Source organism: Hesperophylax consimilis, chromosome 5 (genome assembly GCF_061612785.1).
Source record: "Hesperophylax consimilis isolate HC1 chromosome 5, BYU_Hcon_1.0, whole genome shotgun sequence".
In the NCBI taxonomy this organism is placed as follows: Eukaryota; Metazoa; Arthropoda; class Insecta; order Trichoptera; family Limnephilidae; genus Hesperophylax; species Hesperophylax consimilis.
The window spans coordinates 9,289,063-9,309,686 of record NC_142840.1 but is presented as its reverse complement, the minus strand read 5'-3'; the positions used below and the strand labels follow the sequence as shown (position 1 = coordinate 9,309,686).

Below are 20,624 nucleotides of genomic sequence, written 5' to 3'. Positions count from 1 at the left end.
CGCTTCTTTAGACAATTTTTTTAAGCGCCAACTGCCTTCAGTCCTCCATTAATGAAGTTACCTGCATTTACCCTTCTTTCAATATCTCTGTCAGCCTTCCCATCTCTCGTAAACATACTCCCTAAATACTCAAACTCATCCACCTATTCCAAGTATTCTTCATTCACAACTATATTGCACACTGTTTTTGTACTCTCTCTTTGAAACACCATTACTTTAGACTTACTTAACATTCATTCAACTCTTTCTTCATGCATACTTTGTTCATCCTATTCACTAGAGACTGTAGACCATCCATACTATTAGCAATCAGCACCGCATCATCAGCATTCTTATTCTTTGTCTATCTTATACAGATTATATTTTTAAAAACATTTTTAAGTATTAATCAATAACATGTTTATGCGATTTGAGTTGAATTCTGTTTTATATTTTCTTCTTAACTCAGGTTTTTTATATATGTATAAATGGAGTCAATAAATATATCAATAGTACCCCTAAACTTTTTTCCAAGGTCATACATCCTATTGTATTTATATATATATACTAAATATTTGTTACTTCGAATATTCCAGGAGTGTTCTAAAAAAAATCGATTCCTTCTGTAAAAGAGTATTATTAAATAAGAGTTTTGAAGTTTTCAATATTTTCCATATTCAAAGTTGCAATGACAAAGTTGTTATTTGGGATGCAAATGAGGTAAATATTTTAAATGAATAATTACCTTAAATCAAAAGATTTAGTATTGCGAAACCAAAAAAAATTGCATTAGATATGTGATCAATATTATGATCCAACTAAATCAGTAGTAAACAGAACCATTCATAATAAACTTGTCTCTTTTTTGTGAGTAAGATTTTGCTTGATTTGAAGTGAACCTTTGTCAAGTTCCTTATAAACAAAGCTCTTGTTTGATGTTTGTACGCCCAGAAGACACTGTCACCGTGATTAAAGCGATTTCAGTTACAGAGTTAAGGAAGTGAGAGAAATGCGAGAAATGTAAGAAATGCGAGAATTGCTAGAATTTCGAGGGAGTGATAAAAAATCATTTCAAACATTACATTCTATAAGAATCCGTGTAGCTTTTCCATTTTGCGAGGTCGAGGATCAACCCTTGCCGCCAGCTCGTTCTGTCACTCAAGCGGTAATCAGCACAAGACTTCAAAGGTTTCTGGTAAAAGCTCTCCGCTTTGAACCCAAAGCTCCATAAAGGAGTGCTGTTGAAATAGTGTGCGCTCTGCTGGAATCGATACAGTATTCAATTATGACGAATATCCACTGAAAAGGCAGTCTGGAATTTCGGAATATTTGTCAAATATAATATATACGTATTCCAGTGTGAATAAAAAAATGTTTGGCGTTTGTAGTTCTAAAAACACGTTCACCGAAAAGAACCTACGGGAGGAAACTTGGTAAGCTTCCAATGCTGAGTTTTATTTTTTTTATGTTATGAACAAATAATCGAAACCTTTTGCATTTTGTGGTCTCTTAATTAATTATAATTATCTCTCCCTCAAAGGATTAATATCCTTTATATTAGTATATGAGCTCACTCATACATAACACTAGTTTAGTCTATTAGGTTACCCATAAATGGCCTTAGCTTACGAGAAGTATAATAAGATGGCAACCTCGAAGTCGGGGTTCAGATTATTCCAACCGCCTGCTAATTAAGATGTAATAGCCCATTGTTAATCTATCAAAGTAGGTAATTAATTTCTCTTAGAACTTAAACTTTAAAATAAAAAAAGTATAAATTTCTACAAGATATTTATTATACCGTTTGATTAAATAATCAATTTGGTTAGGCATTTTGGTTTCAAATTCTAATTTAAGTTTTGTATGAAAAGGGCCGCACAGCCTTACCTTGTAAAGCAATTTCGCTTCTCTGGACAAAACGCGTCTAGTCAAATTATTATACAGCTTTAAAAAATGTATTTTTCTTAAAATTAATTTAGATGTACAACGTATATTATAATGGGTATACCATAAGTATTTGCACTTATGATATCGCTCATGTGGGGGACTGGACAAAGGAGGGGCGCGCTGTAAATGGCAAGCGAAAGTTTTTGTTTCCTCTCGGATGGCTTTACGGAATTAAACCGTGCTGTGTACTTTACGTTTTATATCTAAATTTTATTTAGAATAACACCCTTACAAGATCCAATTGATTCAGGATTTAATGGGCATGTTAGTAAAAAAATTGTAGATCGGAGGAAGGAAAATCCTAAAAAAACATGATGATTAATATGATCTTTATTCTTAATGAAAAAACATGGAGAATAAAGAGTATTCTCCAAAAGGGATGGTTTAGGTGGCTAATTCATCAAATGGCAATATAGATTCTTACTTCATCGAAAATTCACGTGGAAAATCTGTCAATATTAGTTCTGCAGAATATGTCAAGATGTCGACAGAATATTTCCAACCAAAGTTACAGTAAATCCATGGATATAAAACCAGGGCTACAGGACAACCTGCAATACATCTAATTTAACTATACCGGTAATCATAAGTGCTCCCCGAAAACGGATTTCACGAAAAGAGGTGACACGCCATGGCTACGCCGCAGCCCAGACGACACCCTCTGATTTTTATGGGGTTATCTCAAAAGTCGAGTTTACATAAATAAACCAGCTACAACACTCCAACTAAAGACGAATATTATTAAAGATGTATATGATATCCTGCGCGCAATATTAGAAAGAGTTTTGAAAAACCGACATTAACTTTTTTTAAATTCCTATTTTTTTACTTATATTAAAATAAATATTTATTTTCACTGAGTTTTCATAAATTGCAAAAACTTGTGGCGCATCCTATTGTTATTGTATTGTTAAGAATTATGCCCGGTTGTAAATTTTATTTATTTTACTTTAGTTAGTCTACTTTTCAATTCCCCTGTTTTAAGACAGAGTTTTCTCTCTAACGACTTCTTAGAAGGAATAAAATATGATTTATTTTTTCGTAACAAGCGTTCTGGGTTATATATATATAAAAGGAATACATAGTATATTTTATAAAGCAGCACGTAGTAATAAAAAAATTGTGTTTTTTTTTTAAATTTTGAAAGAGATAATTAAACATTTTTAAAAGTGTTTATTCAAAAAAAAAGTATCCGGCCTATAAAAACTGCTTTAAAGATCTCATACTTATGCATTTTTGGTTATGATTTTATTACATAATGTTGCAAATTTATTTTTTTGGAAAGTGATCGCAAAACATTAAATATTTGTTAAAAAAAAATACAACGTGAAGTTTTTTTCTTGCGTATACAAAAAGGGGGCTGGTGTTAAGCGGAAATTTAAAACGTATCGTCATCTGCATAAGCAGTAGAACTAATGTCATCAGAAGAAATAAAGAGGTTTTATTTTTCATTTGAGGTAATTGAAGCGATTTACTCGGCGTAAATTTAATTTCCACTCATAGAATCTTAATCTAAAATTCCAAGCATTGAAATCGCAGCAGTTCAGTTCCGGGTCCATTGTTTTTCCTCCGCCTATTTGCGGGTGTACAATGCACAGTGCTTGCTCAGGGCGAGGGGTGCACTCAAATTGAAATGCATATAACGGCTGGTTGAACAACCCTAGGGCCTTGGCACAGCGAGGAAATGCTTTGTAAGCCGTTTAAATTGCATTGCTGCTGCTTCACGCTCATCAAACATTTAGATCAGAATCTCCCTAACCCTTTTTGATCGATATATTGTTTGCTTTTGCACGTTTTTATTCGATTGGTAATATCAAATAATAGTTATTGAAACTACCCTACGAAAATGAAATGGATCTCTCAATAAACAAATGCGATTTAGGTGATTTCTGATGATGAGATTTGGAGATAACATGAATTATTGTTTTTGTATAAAGAACAGTTTTTCTTTACCGGCTTTTCAAAGTTTGTTATTGAACAACTAAATAATGTCTCATTGCAATTATAAGCATATTTCTGCAACATATATTTACTATGCATTCATATTTTGTTGTAGTTCAGTACATTGGTTAAAGTGATGAAAATATTTACAAATTGTAAATATTTCAAGATACCTACGATATGTTTAGTAATATTGATTGTATTAATTATATAGCGCTGTTTTTGTGAGAAAATCACCTCAAGGGCACGAATTTCCTCGTAATATCTTGTATGTGGTAATTATATTGAGTAATTACCGAGTTACGTGTGTAGTGTTTGGTTGTGTGTACGTGTATATATATTCGCATTGAATAGTTTAAATAATTGACACGATGCTCCTTTTAAATATGGGCAGTGAATCCTTAAAAATGTAGATGTTAGAGTTGAGGAGCACGAATTTGATTCTGCAGTTTTTTTTATAATTAAGCTTGTGGGATAACGCTGTACGTCGGGTACGTCTCAAACTAATTAGGACAAGTTCGGTACAGTTCTCGTTATTGTTTAAAATGCCATGATGTGTAAATATTACATCAGCTACTTCTCACTTTTCTTGCAAAGATTGAAATCTACATTCTGTTATTGTTGAATTTGAAGGCATTGACAAAGTTTGGAGAAGAATTCGATAAATGAAATTTTTTGCTACCTTTTCTATTGAAGATTTTTATCTATACATAATAATAATAATAACATCATCAATCATCAATCAAATACATTGTACATATAGCATTGTATTAGTGTTCTACGAACCAGTGGATGCAATTTGTTAGCCATAAATTGATAATAGTTTGACTAGTCTGTAGTTAGTAATAACATAGATCATTTTAGAAATGTATCATAAATCTGTAGAGCGCCCTTGAGGTGATTTTACACAAAAATGATGCTATAAAAATCATATAAATACTATTATTATTTATAATTACAATAAATAACGTAAAGACTCAACAAAGGAGTAATAAAGTTGTAATTATTGGAGATACGTGTCTGCCGAATTGGAATTATTGAATAGATCAAACAATGTGACAGTTGTTGCGTCAGATGGCACTATCTGACAGTTACATCCGCCAATAATAATTCTTCCCGGTCAGACCTTGTCAAGGGGCAGATAATGATATCTGCCTGTAATAATTCTGGGAATATGATTTATAATCATAACAGGAAATTATTATACCGGCTTTTTAAAAAAGTTAAGAGTTGAGCGAAAAATGTAATATATTACATACATCATTTCGTTTGAAATAAAATATATATGAGACTTGTCATTACCTGACTCACGATGGCTTGGTTCTAGCTGTCCAATTATCCGTCACATGCGCAAATCTGAAACAAAATATAACATTCTTATTATATTTCATTGAAAAGAATGAGTCGGGGTAGGGGTAGGTTGGAACCGAGCTGTGGTGATTTATTGGTGTAGTGATCAGTAAAAGTAGCTAAAGCCATTTCCAGCGATGATTAGATCTTGTGGTCTTTCATCAAGAAGGTTTCATCCTTTCTGAAACGAGGCCCATTTTGAATCTTATTTCATTTCTATATTTACATATATACAACACAGCTGCCATAGGTCACTCCAAGTGGTTGGCTACGTTTGGTGACTTATTATGGTGACAACAGGGGTGCCCGGGTTCATGGGGATGAGGTTTGTCTAGGTCTTGGAAGCAGATGCGTTTGCCCACCTACTGCGTGGTGGACCAAATGGAGAGAGACTAGTTGAGGGAGACCTTTTGACATCTCCAGTCGGACTCATCTCGACCCATCTAACTTAACCCAAAAAACTTACTACTCTTCCTCAAAGATCATCATATTTCTAGAAACGGTCACTAATAAAACTATCCTTATTTAGATGTTCTTAACTTTATTTATTTATTAGATATTAAAAAATAAAATTACAGAAAAATGAATCTTTGACTGTCCAACTGGGAAGGTTTCCTGTTTCAGGACAATCAAATTGATAGAATATAAATATTTTGTAAATTTTTTTTTATGGTTTCTTAATAAAAGGTAAGTATTTATTTTATTTTGTTGTAGCATTTGATCAAAATGAAGATCGAAAAAAAAATCCAAAAATATATGTAATAATAATTAAAATCACGCTTTTCTTATTCACTCATGACAAAATAATCAAGGAAATTAAATTTAAAAAATATTGTCTTAATTTCCTCTATTCGTGAAATTTTTATGTCTACAAGTATTTTATTGATGACAAAACAAAGAAATCCTTTGTCAGTGAAGTTAGCAACATGATATTGTTACGTTTATCTCATCATCCACCAGGATTCCGAAGAAAACAATGTTGTTGAATTCCTTACACGTTTCGTCTAATTCACAAAAGATTCTCATATAATTATGCTGTTTTCCCATTATGTTTACTGAGAACTTCCCGGATCCCGGGAATTCATTTAATGTCTATGCTTTCTTCCACAAATCTCTTATAATATAATACGCGAAAATACAATAAGATTATGATTGCCCCCGAGGCTGATATCGAACAATAAAGATGTCATACACACGCACTAAATTTCATTGGGTAGATACTCTTACCAACTCGAATTCCTATACTAGGTTCGAGTGTTTAAGTTATACTTCCTTGAGTTAAATGTCATATCATGTAGTAAATATGGAAGATAAAATAAGTGGAATCAAGAATATAAAAAAAATATGTTTAGAGTTTAGGCATATTGAGTTGGTGGACAAATATATTATGAGTGTCAGGTCCTGACAGCTCAGTGCTAATGGGTTTCAAGAAGTTGTGGAGGCAGAGAAAAATATGACACGGCTTTAATCTGGTTATGTCAATGTAACAGAGTAGTATGCATGAGTTTAAACGTTATTTAACCTTCCCGTTGCCAAAATCTCAGAAATTACAATATTTCATGAATATTTTTTATTAACCAATAGAGTGATTTCTTTGCATATATTGCCATTTTGCAAAAACGTTGTGGGAGTGTGAGTGTGTGTGTGTGCCATACTTACAGAAGCTAAAAATAAGGTTCATTGGTTTTTAAATTAAATAAAATTTTATGTAAATATATATATTTGTACTTGAATCTGGTTATGTCAATGTAACAGAGTAGTATGCATGAGTTTAAACGTTATTTAACCTTACCGTTACCAAAATCTCAGAAATTACAATATTTCATTAATATTTTTTACTAACCAATAGAGTGATTTTTTGGCATATATTGCCATTTTGCAAAAACTTTGTGGGAGTGTGAGAGTGTGTGTGTGCCATACTTACAGAAGCTTAAAATATGGTTCATTGGTTTTTAAATTAAATAAAATTTTAAATGTATATATACATGACACCACTCCAGCAGGTAAAGACATTATAGTTATTGTTTTTTTTTTGTTTTTTTTACAAATCGTATAAACACAATCAACCATTTAAAACAGAAAGAAAATATGTTATAAATAAGTAAAAATAATTCGTTGCCACATTTCATATTTCTTGCGCGCTGGAACAATACCACAGATCTTTCCGCCATTCTATTCAGCCGGTGACTCCCTGGTCAATGATGCGCGTCATGTCACTCGCTCGCGCTATTACCAAAGCTACGTGAGGAGGTTAAGTAATCTGCATACATCACCCGTCAACACACGTTACACGAGGTAAGTCACTACAGCCCCGGCTGATGAATGAATATGTTTTTTTTTATAAAATGAACTAATTGTGATCATTATTTCACGGCAACTCGTTAAACGGTAAATCACTTTTTTTCTTCTTATCATCAATTTATTAAAATAAGATACATTAAGAAGAATGGGTCTTATTTCCCTTAGTCACTAGGTGCGTAACTACCTATCAGCCAACCGTAGCCGAAATTTACTGTGATCTCCAAAATCACTGAGCTCAGACTAGGGGTCTAATTTCGCTTAGTCTGTGGGTACGTCTATACCTATCAGCTCTACTACACTACTCAGTAAAGGAGTCTCATTCGAACGCATTGCCTAGCGTGTGTATTACATTTTCTTTAAAACTGAGACTAATAATTTAGAGCATATTACATAACAATGGAAATATATTCTTAATATACATTAAGAGTACATTTCATGGTTGTATTTTTTTTTATTTGAGTCGACATTAGCGTAGCCATTGTTTAAAAAGTATCCTTGCAATTATCATATCCGGTCAGGCCATAAAAGTCGGACACTTTTTTGTTTAGAGCCGAATGCAATAAATTTTGTGAGATTTAAAATAGACAAATAACTAAGGACTTCAGAAAGTAGTTACTTCAGGTCTATGCAAACGAACTTAACACTAAAACATAAATTTACAATTCGAAATAATATTTAATTCTAAAATTCATGACATCGAAAGAAATTGCGTTCACATAATACCAGGCTGTTAGATCAATCATTTAATTTTCACAATTTAACCTTATTTGAGCAGACGTGGGGAAAAATATTATGTTTTTATTATACAAAGCATGGATTTTTGGAATGAGTTATGTGGCGGTCCTCCCTCTCTTCCTAAACCATATTTTTTTATTCATTTTTATATCAATCCAATTTTATTAAATTATATGATTAACTTTTCTTAGGTGATTTCACACAAAATCGGCGCTACAGAAATCATCAAAATATTATTATAATATATTACTCGCTCAAACATTTTTTGGCGAAAGTTAATAAAAAGTTTAATCAATGAAACATTCCAAATAGGCCAACAGTATAATATCCATAACGTGAGTTGGGTCATACCTGCGTTTGTGCCTGGACAGAGTTTTGTAGCGTCAAACCTACAACTAGTAAAACTCTCTATATAACAAGTGCCCTTTCGAAAACTTCTCTCACCCTCAGTATTCAATTTAGAAAGATCGTTAATTATTGACCATCACAACGAATTTTAAATTCCAACGGGAATGTTTCGTAGAATTTGTTTGTGTTAGCAAAAAACGTTACTTTGTCGATGTGTGGGGGTTGAACCCATGTCAAGGAGAATAATATTTACACAATAAGCGATAACGATAAATGGCCGTAAATTGCCACTGGCCGTTAGCACCCGCTCACCTTATCCGTATGGCGACAGTGGCCGCCGGTACACAGTGGTCCAAATCGTAAGTTTGACTGGCCAAAAATAACGAGAATATTTTTTTTTTGTATTAATGTTAAAAAAAATCTTTCTATCCTGGACACACGCGGGTTTTTTGTCATGCAGCCATGATGGACAAGGCAACTCTTACTCTGTAAATTATACTATTTTTTGGAAATTCAGCCAAATTTCATTTCCGTCTGCTAAGATGTTTAACAACTACGCTTCAGCCGGAAACACAGCATATTATTACTCTAAGCAAAAAAAAATTTCAGAAAGTGTAATTTTAGGATGCTTTTGATTTTCAATACAAATATTTTTTATAAAATCATAACAAAGAAATAAAAAAATGGAGTGGTACGAATTAAACACAAAAACAATACTATATAAATTGTCCAATATTTATTTTATTATTATTTATACGTTATTTCTGTTGTAAAAAAAACCCATCCGTTTTCAAAGCACTAGTGACGACTTCTAACAATTCAGTATATTATATTTGTTGCCAACTAATAAAACTTAACATCAGATGAATGTATCCATGTACGATGAACGTCCTGGCCGCAATGAAGTAGAGTTTTTGTAGTGCTGACATTTCTGGTAAGCAATTAAATTTCTTCCAGATAGGCGTATTGTGTTATTTATTTAACATTTTATGAAGATTTTAAGAATTAACTGGTGTCCAATGAGTATTTTTGTCTACCTCAAATTGCAATTTAGACCTATGCACAGTGTCGAGCAGTGGCCAACAGTGGTCAACAGTGGCCGCTACTGAATCATTGGTAATGAGAGTTCACACCGTTAGAGTTGGCGCTGAATTAAATTTTGCTTCCATGAAAATTGAATTTGTTACACCATACGCGACACAGTTTTATTGGTATCGTACGGGTCGAGCAATAAGAGTAAATTTATGGTCATTTCCACGGCAAAATGACCAGCGATACTGCTGATACCCTAGGCTCTGCGCGACGCGACGGTCTCGTGATAAATTATTAATAACATGAAAACTAGTTGGCGAACTTCTAAAGCATAACTTTTTCACTTTTATTAGGACCGCCGCCAGCTTCCCTCGTCCATCTACTTTAAAACGTGTTTTAAAACTCTCAGATAAAAGACTTGTTTCCGACTTGAATTTATTTTTAAAATTATTAATGGAATTATTATTATTATAGACAGCCCTGATTTACTGAGCCTAATAACCTTCAACATACCAAACTAGAACTATTCGATCAAAAATTATTTTTACTTGCAACAACAATAGAACTGAGTCATTTAGACACTCGCTTGTACCTAGATTGCATGCAGTTGATAATACTTTCGCAGAAATTGAAGATGTGTTCAATTGCATGGAATATAGTTAAAAGAAGACTATAACATAATAACATACCTTAATAATAATAATAACTAAGGTTAGCATATCATTTTAATAGTAAATTGTACTTCATAATTAATATCACGTGTTTGTTAAAGTCCGTATATAAAATAAATAAATAAATCGTAATTGAATATTTTGTTAACATACTAAAAGAATTTTCAGAACTTTGGTGCTTAAACGCTTGAACAAATGCATTTCATTTTCTTTGTGTAGTTGTAATCCGTAGTAGTAAAAACCTACCACAAAGCTTACAAACTATTAAGTGTCCCCACGTGTTTTCTATTACTCTGTATAAATCCTGCATAAAGCATAGTGCCTATAATAAACTTGATTTATAACCCAAATAAAACCCTGTTTCCTCAATTAACCATAAAATAAGTCTATATAATTAATTTACTTGGTAGAGGGGTTTACGCGTTTAGTGTTTGTATAACCTCAAAACCATGAACTTTCTTCTTGAATGTTATTATTCACTTTGAACTTAAATGTGTCGATGCGTATGCAAAGTAGGAAAATAAACCTCGGTATATTCAATGACATTAATACTTCTAGTTGTTATAATGTTAACAGTGAAACTCAATTGCTTCGTTCACGTTGTTCTTAAGTTCTTGCCAAGGTATGTTGTTTGTTTCTTAAGTATTCAAATAGGCCTTTTTTTAAAACCATTTCTATACTCTGAACAGAGAAAACATAAAAGTTTTCTACCGGCACATAATCGTGGTATACATATATGTATATATAGGTCGGGGAAGCACTTCAAAACAAGGTCAATTGATAAGTTACTGGAAAATCTTATAATATTTTGTGTATTATTCGAATAACTCTCGCTATAGTTATTCCTTTGAGGTTTTTTTGTTTGTCTGAATATAATTTATGTGCCGTTTTCATATTATAAAGAGCGTTTTTAAGGTAATGGGATTTGGGGATCTCGAGACCCTGGAATGGCAGACACGACCCTGCCGAAATGTAATGCCAGTTTACCCTGGGCACTACAAAAACAAAAACACGGGTCCGCATTAGACCATAATATCATAATATTATGTACGAGAATATAAATAATATACGTTTTTCTTTGGAATACCGATCTGGACGCAAAGAAATAAAATTGGAATGAAGTTTAAAGACATGGTTTCACTATACTTTATTTAATAATTACTTAATTTAATACGCAATTAGTTTTATTAAATGGGAATACCAAACGCTTGGAGCCAGTAAGACTATAATATTTCCAATCAGGGAATGTTGTGAGGCTGTTGTGAGAATGTTGAAGATATGATAGTGGGGAGGGAAAGGACATGGTGAAGGTGAGGAAGTTACTGGCTATTCAGATCTGGTCGTCAAAACCGGCTAAAGCCGTTTCAAGCAACGTTTCTCTTGGTGTATACATTTAAGACTGAACATTTGTTTCTCATTCATACCATATTATAAAATTTATAAAATATATATGAAAATTGTACTGTCAATATTGTAGTTGACTTCGAAAATTAACAGGAAATTTAATATCGGATTCGTAAGTTATTGTATATATTTTTATGATTAACATCGAGCCTTAAAATTCGAAGCCATTCCATTCAATTTGAAAACGTCTGTTAGTAATTTTTAATACCAAAAATAGCAATTAAGTTTCAAAGTAGAGCAAGCGGTGAAATTCCATCATGATAACATTAAATGGATCGGGCCGGGAAAAATGATGGCTTTTCCTTTTCCTTCAAAATTGATGGGCAAAATCCAATTTTCAGCGATGTCATTTAAACAACATTTCAATCGAGTTGATTATTCAGATTAATGAATGCTGTCGTGTTAAAGCTATAATTACGTTCATCACGGATTGAACTCAACTATGAAAAAGTCATTCATGTTAATTTAACACTTAATAAAATCTAATAATAAGCTTTTAATATTAATCATTTGTTTATTTCATATTTTGATGGAGGTTGGAGCTGTAACTTTATTTAATGAATAACTAGCGACATGTACCCGGCGTTGCTTGGAAATTTTTCTCTTTTTTCTTTAAATAAAATATATATATATTATATATAAGCCTTCTGAATTTTTTTTCTATGTGATAGTGAAAACCCTATCATAATTTGTTGCATAGTTTAGAATAACTAAGCTCACAAACAGACAGACGTGGATAGCGACTGTTCTAGCGAACCTGTCAAAAACAATACTATTATTGTATTATTTGTAAGTATTTGTTTGATCGTACCATGTCTTCCCCAGACGTCCTCGAATTCTTCAACCATTTACTTGCAAGTTACACATTGTCCTCACACATCTTTCTTCGTTCATCCCGTATGCCTCATTTTACCGCAAATAATTATTTTTTTCGTGTCTTTTCGACAATTCACTTCTAAGTCATACATTGTCCTCACACCTCTTTCTTCGTCACGTACGCCTCATTTTACCACAAATAATTATTTGATTCGTGTTTTTTATACCATTCACTTCTAAGTGATACATTGTCCTCACGCCTCTTTCTTTTTTTCATTTCGTATGCCTCATTTTACCACAAATAATTATTTGATTCGTGTCTTTTCTACCATTCACTTCTAAGTGATACATTTTCCTCACTCCTCTTTCTTTTTTCATTTTGTATGCCTCATTTTACCACAAATAATTATTTGATTCGTTTCTTTTCTACAATTCACTTCTAAGTGATACATTGTCTTCACACAACTCTTTCTTCTTTCATTCCGTATGCCTCATTTGACCACAAATAATTATTTGATTTGTGTTTTTTATACCATTCACATCTAAGTGATACATTGTCCTCACACCTCTTTCTTCATTCATTCCATATGCCTCATTTTACCACAAATAATTATTTGATTCGTGTCTTTTCTACCATTCACTTCTAAGTCAAACATTTTACTCATTTCTCTTTCTTCGTTAATCCCGTACGCCTCATTTTACCACAAATAATTATTTTATTCTTGTCTTTTCTCCCATTCACTTAAGCAACCGAGAAAGATGATCCTGTTAAAAAGTGACAGCATGCTAACTTCCTGATCTACTATTAGTCATTCAGAATATATCGAGAACAGGTGTTCTTTTCCTAATTACGGAAGGCGACAATATCAGTATCGGTATATGTATGAACACGTGTTCCGTTGTCCTCATAAAACATTCGCTTTTGACTGATACTTTGTTAGGAACTCTTTCAATTCATTTTTTTATTTAAATCCATATTTTTTCTGTTAAAAACTACATTATATCAACTACAATTCGACTCCATATCTCATTTCAGCGCAGAAATAAGAGCGTATTCTTTCTTTCTACCATTCACTATTGTATACCACATTGTACTGTAGAAAATCTACAATACATCTAATTTAACTCGACTCTGTACCCCGCTCCGCACAGAAATAGCGCGTTAAGTCTTTCTCGGGCGTCCCCGACTTCTTGTACAATTCAAAATACTTTCTAAACACTCCTGTCACAAGAAAAAACTTTGAAGTTGTTCGCTGAAACTGTAAGTGGTTTGAGAGTTAATAGGACATAAACAGAAAAACATTCATTTTTTTACTGTATTTGTTTGTATTTATTTCATTGTACTGTTTTTAAAAAAATAATCCTTCCAATTTTGTTGTTAAGTTATGTTTATGTTATGTTATGTTATGTTATGTTATGTTATGTTATGTTATGTTATATTATGTTATGTTATGTTATGTTATGTTATGTTATGTTATGTTATGTTATGTTATGTTATGTTATGTTATGTTATGTTATGTTATGTTATGTTATGTTATGTTATGTTATGTTATGTTATGTTATGTTATGTTATGTTATGTTATGTTATGTTATGTTATGTTATGTTATGTTATGTTATGTTATGTTATGTTATGTTATGTTATGTTATGTTATGTTATGTTATGTTATGTTATGTTATGTTATGTTATGTTATGTTATGTTATGTTATGTTATGTTATGTTATGTTATGTTATGTTATGTTATGTTATGTTATGTTATGTTATGTTATGTTATGTTATGTTATGTTATGTTATGTTATGTTATGTTATGTTATGTTATGTTATGTTATGTTATGTTATGTTATGTTATGTTATGTTATGTTATGTTATGTTATGTTATGTTATGTTATGTTATGTTATGTTATGTTATGTTATGTTATGTTATGTTATGTTATGTTATGTTATGTTATGTTATGTTATGTTATGTTATGTTATGTTATGTTATGTTATGTTATGTTATGTTATGTTATGTTATGTTATGTTATGTTATGTTATGTTATGTTATGTTATGTTATGTTATGTTATGTTATGTTATGTTATGTTATGTTATGTTATGTTATGTTATGTTATGTTATGTTATGTTATGTTATGTTATGTTATGTTATGTTATGTTATGTTATGTTATGTTATGTTATGTTATGTTATGTTATGTTATGTTATGTTATGTTATGTTATGTTATGTTATATTATGATATGTTTATGTTATGTTATGTTTATGGTTTGCTTTGTTCATGTTATGTGTATGTTATGTTATGATATGTTTATGTTGTGTTCATGGTATGTTTGTATTATGTTAATCTTTATGTTTTATAATCACATTTGTTTACTCCCATGTACTGTGTTTGTTTATAAGATTTCATAGTTCTGTTTAAAAAAAAAACGATACTAATTTTAGAAAAATCTTTGGTTAAATCACGAAAAGCGCCCATTTATATTGTACACATGTTCCTATTTTTATAATTTTGTGATGACCTACTGTTACCAGCTCTGTACCGTTTATGTTAAGTATGTTATGTTACGTTTATGTTATGTTTGGTTTATTTATGTTACATTATGTTATGTTTATGATGATAGTGTTAATAAGAAAAATGTTAATTGTATATGGCCAAGATCACCCCTAATGGGTGAATGCCAAAACAAAGAATAATAAATATATGTAGATATTTGAAAGTTACAAAATAAAATTATTAACCCCTCGCCCTCTTACTATCCACAGCCGGATAAGTTTGTAGTGGTACTATCTACTCCCTCATGAAGTAGGGGAGTAGGTAGTACCCAAAATTACTATCCTCCTTATATTAGCAATACTTGACATATCATTTTAGTATTTTACGTAATTCTGCACAAATACATAAGTTACTATTGATAATTGACTGAATAATTTGGGATTTCTATAGTTTAATAGACAATAAGACAGAAAAATTAATGGAGTAGTCGGAAAACCCAATTGGTTACAGACGTTTTGTTTGGCATCTTGGCCTGTCAAGAGTTAATAGTGAAATAATGTAATTAATCTTGAAGTTTAAATCACAGAAATGTGATATATTATGGTGGTGCTTAACATCATTATTTAACTAACAAAAAAGGCTATACAAATCTGTCAAAAACCTTACGAAAATGAATGGTTTTAAATAATAAAAAACGATTAAACATTAAAAAATAATGATAAAATTAATTTATTGTGTAGAAAAAAATTTGAAGACTATGACAGTCAATTATTATTCACGGTATCAAAGTATGTTAGGTATAAAATTTTCGCTTGTCAGACTGGGAGGCGCTCGAGATGGGAATAACTGAATCATTATCCAAAGGCTTAATGAAACCTGAATGAGATCTTTAATTTGTTCACGCTTAAACAAATGCGTTTCCATTTTCTCATAAGATTAAGAAACTACACAACAGTGTCGCTCCGTGATATTCTCCCAATTTTAGCCACTTTTCGAACCGAAATTTACAGTTTAAAAAATGTATTTTATTTTATTTAATAGTGGCAATCGGTCGAAGCGCACAAGGCCGAATTATCGATTTAGGGCGGTAAAAAATATTTTAAATTATATTCTGATCAAAAATGCTTGTGAGGAGAGTACCTAAGAAAATCTTTTAGAAATTACTTAATTAGGATTAGTTTAATATGCCAAAAAATTTTTTTTTTAATATTTCACATTGAATTATTTTTGTATTTTGAATGGATAAGATAGGTAAATATAATTGTGATTAAACTGTATAATAACATTACTGTACCCACATGATAGACAGGAAGGGTCTAAAAGAGTCAATAGGTGAATACGGTGCGGTGCAGACCACCAAAAATGCCCGCTGCATTCATTCCCCGGCGGGATTAATGAGGTACACAGGGTGACTGATTTCTGTCACTGTCTACATGATCTGATTTCATAGGCTGGCTCACTGACCTAGATATTCCCCTTTGATCCCCCACTATACGAAAGAAGATGAAGAAGAATTAAACAATAATTTTATTTTTGTATGTGAAACCGCACCAGAGTCCCAACTGCTCCCAAACGCTTGAAGCCAGTGAGACTATGGCATCCCCGATTGCGGTCTGTTTCGAGGATGAATGTAGAAGAGAGGAGAAAGAGCAAGGAAATAAGAGGGTGGGAAAGTACCTGGCTATTCAGATCTGGTCACTAAACACGGCCTAAGCCATTTCAAGCAACGTTTCAATTCTGAATGGTGGTCGTCCACTGAGGCAACACTAAGAGTATCTTCCACTCTGAAACATACCGCAAATATACGATATACTTTTTTTATGCTTCCGATTTTGTTGTCCGGGTTAAAACTAAACCCTTCCACTCACTTTTCCACAAATGATCAGCTAGTCAATCAACATTATTTGAGTGCATTATATATGTAAAATAAATACAAAACAATACAAGAACAACAACACGTCAACTCACCAGATATCAAATGGGAAAAAAATTCAAATTTTTTTTTAAATTAATAATTTGTGAAATAACACAAATTAATCAAATAAAAATTACTTACGTACGCCGATAATTTGAACACGCGACCTCCAGTTTGCTAATCGAGAGCCTTACCTACCTCTCGACCACGGAGATAGTAAAATTATTATTTTTATTTTTAAATTAATTAATGTCCTCACAGTGACCCCCAGATTCAGTTCTAAGGGAACTAGGGTATTAATTATGAACATAAGTGTGAGATAAAAGCATTTTCTTTATAAAGCTTGGTCTTTCAGTTAACGAGCTTTTACTTTGTGTTGTTTCCTTTACAATTACGTAATCTTAGCTTTTTCGAGTCGTTGCTGAAGAAATTGAAGCAATTTACATCATTTTCTCATTTGTTTAGGGAAACTTTGACATTATCTTTTTCACGGTGTAAGCCGCTTGGTACTAAGTCTTACCGCGAGAAGGATTAAGGAGGATCATTCAAATTTAAAACTTTAATCGTCTAAATATTAATCATGTGGTTGATGATGAGCGAAATATTATATGATAAAATAAAATACTTTTTTGTTTTAAAACCACGATATTTATTAATTTAAGAACCGACCTGTTTCGCTTTACTTAAGCATCATCAGGGTACAAATTAATACTAATCAAGAAGTACATAATGTGTGCATATACATAACAAAATATAGAGGGAGACAACATGATACAAATATAAGCAACACAAAGACGGTCATAAAATACATTAACATAAGTGCACAAGTAATGGAAAAACCGCCAGATAAATATGTAGACTAATGGGTTATACCAATAAATCGGGAGAAATAAAGCATCAACTGGCATGGTGGTAAGGAGGTAAGCAGAACTAGGAAATTTTTATGGGTTTATTGGAAACAGACCTAATATTGGACTACTTGATATGTCTAATTGATTATTAAGTATCTGACTTGAAAATAATGAAACATCACGAGTTTATTACATGGAATATTAAAATCAAGCACTAAGTGCATAACTATTATTACCCACTTTACAGTTTTTCCCATTAAATTTGAGTTTCGTATGCACAGTTTTATATTGGAACTAAATTTGGGAGGCGGGCTTTAGTATCACTGCCCCGGGAACTATTATTGGATAACCAACATCTCTACCATATGTCACCTCAGGTGGTTCGCTACATTTGGTGATGTAGTAGGAGTGCTCGGGCACATCAGGCGAGGTGTGTTTACGATGCGCCTGCCCACCAGCTGCGTGATGTACCAGTTTGGTAGAGGCTGGTTGGGGAAGACTCTTTGACCTCTCAAACTGGTATCTCGACCCATCGCCTTGCGCCACAGTGGGTGGTATATATTTATATATCCGTCACTCCTGAACACACTGATCGCTAGATTCCTGCCCAACCCTCATATCCTTTACCTTCCCAGAACTTCCTCTCCTACCTTTCCTTAAAAAATACCTCCACATTCTCCCCGGGGCCTCCTGTGTGGGTTTAATCTAAAACTGAAAATTTCAGTCTAAATTGAGCAAAAAATTGAAACACGTCCACAACATATTTCTTGTGTTATTCCTCATTATATACAGTATACTACATACCAGTAAAATTATGCCTTTAGTTAGTAGTTAGTAGAATTTAAAAACGCTTACTAAAATATAAACAGGGTTTTCCAATAAGAGGTGTTATTTTTAATAGCCCGCTATTTCGGTAGATGGTACTTTTGAAGCTGTCATTAATTGACATTTGACAAGTAAAAACTACGTTATTAATAAAAATGGAACGATACACGCTTCAACAACGCATTTAAATTATTAAAATTCACTTGAGTGAATCAAATGCAAATCATCTTGAGTGATGAGGCCTATTACCACCTCGGTGGGTTCGTCAACAAGCAAAATCGTCGCATCTGGGGCTCGGAAAACCCAAGATTTATTGTTGAAAAGCCTCTTTATCCTCAACGTGTGACTGTTTGGTGCGATTTATGGTCCGGCGGAGTCATTGGACCTTACTTTCTCGAAAATGAGGCTGGAAAAACAGTTACGGTGAATGGATCGCTATCGAGAGATGATTATAAAAATTTTATGCCGGAATTGGATGGTATTGATCTGGTTAACGTTTACTTTCAACGATATGGCGCTACGTTCCACACAAGCAATGAAACCATCGATCTTTTACGATTGAATATCAAAATAACACCTGTTATTGGAAAACCCTGTATTTCTAATGTAGGAATCACTAATATCTAAACATTAAATATGATTTCTAAGTCACTCTAGGCTTGTTTTTAGGTGAACTATTTTAATATTAACGGAGAAATAAATTTAAATAATACATAATTTGTGAATTAATAGACGCTATAAGAAAGCAATATAAACCTCAATCTCAGAATTTAAAGAATCCTTCAAAAGGTATTTTGAACAAATATGTTTTGCTCACAGATTATAAAAAGTTTAGACAATGATTTATTTTTACTGAGTGAAAAGTACAAAAAATACTATTTCAACTGAGAAACACGAACAGTAAAAAATATAATATCAATTTATCGAAAAACATCTATCTAAAGTACAGAAAAAAATATATTTTAAACGTCTGGGCCGTTTCAATGAGTATTTCATTTTTTTCATTTCGTCTTGACTTTGCCATAATTTACATTCAAATACAAAAAGAAAGTTAAATCATCACGTTTGAGTGAAGAAAGAAATGAAAAATTAAACCAAGCATCCTTGCCTAATGGCATCATTATTTATATTTCTGGAATTTTTTTCACTCAATTGTAGGTAGGCACTGAAGGAATAAAGGAACGCGAGCTTGTTGAAGGTTTCATCAAAGGTTTCACATACAAATACCATAAAACCACTGTGGAGTAGTGGTAAGATATTTGGCCGTGTGACAAAAGGTTGTGGATTGAAATCCTGAAGGGATTAATGAAAAAAAAATATTTTCATGTACGTATTTTTTCAAACATGTCGAATATCTGCAACCTGCAGAATGTACATATTATCATCCTTGGAGAGTACTATTTCTCAAGTGAAAATAGCTTCGCTAGTTTAATAGTTAACCTTGTTAAAATATATAATCTGAATAGCAACGTACCTATTTACATATTAATCCTCCTCATTGGAAACGTGTTCGCTTGTTTATGTTAGCTTCCCAAAGTTAAGTCTTAGTTGCAAGTCAATAGTTATAAATGAAACTTAGTTATAAGTTTTATCTTACAAGTAATTAGTTTGATTAATTTATTAAATTAAGTTGTCACAAAAACGACTGTTTACAAATTAATATTGCTAATACAAAGTTTAGTTTACCCGATCTGTTTGGCCTGAATGAATAACTGGTGAAAAAATAAAAAAAGTCATTCTGAGCAAAGATAGGTCGTCTATTCTAAAAAGGAGTAAAAATATTATGTGAAATAATTTCACACTAACTTCTGAAATATTCAACAATTTTGCATACACCCATTCGATCAATGTCATTTACCTGACCCTTTTTTCTCAGGAAGATAACAAAATATTAATCACAAAGTTTCTTTCTCGGCATTTGTAAAACATTTCCAGCTATAATTCACTATGCCTGTTCTGCCTATCATGGGCCGTGATATAATGGCTAGTATGTAAACGTCACGTTAGCATTTATATTTGTCTTC

General features: G+C 32.2%; 1 protein-coding gene across 4 annotated transcripts in view; it reads right to left on the bottom strand.

Moving 5' to 3' along the window:
* The window catches only part of LOC149423499 (spondin-1), a 312,969-nt gene that overhangs the window by 247,135 nt on the left and 45,210 nt on the right, over positions 1–20,624 (bottom strand). For all 4 annotated transcript variants that reach the window (XM_089631593.1, XM_089631592.1, XM_089631589.1 and 1 more), the window contains exon 2: positions 5,170–5,223. The gene's annotated coding sequence lies outside the window, so the exon portion shown is untranslated. The remainder of the gene's footprint in view (positions 1–5,169; positions 5,224–20,624) is intronic.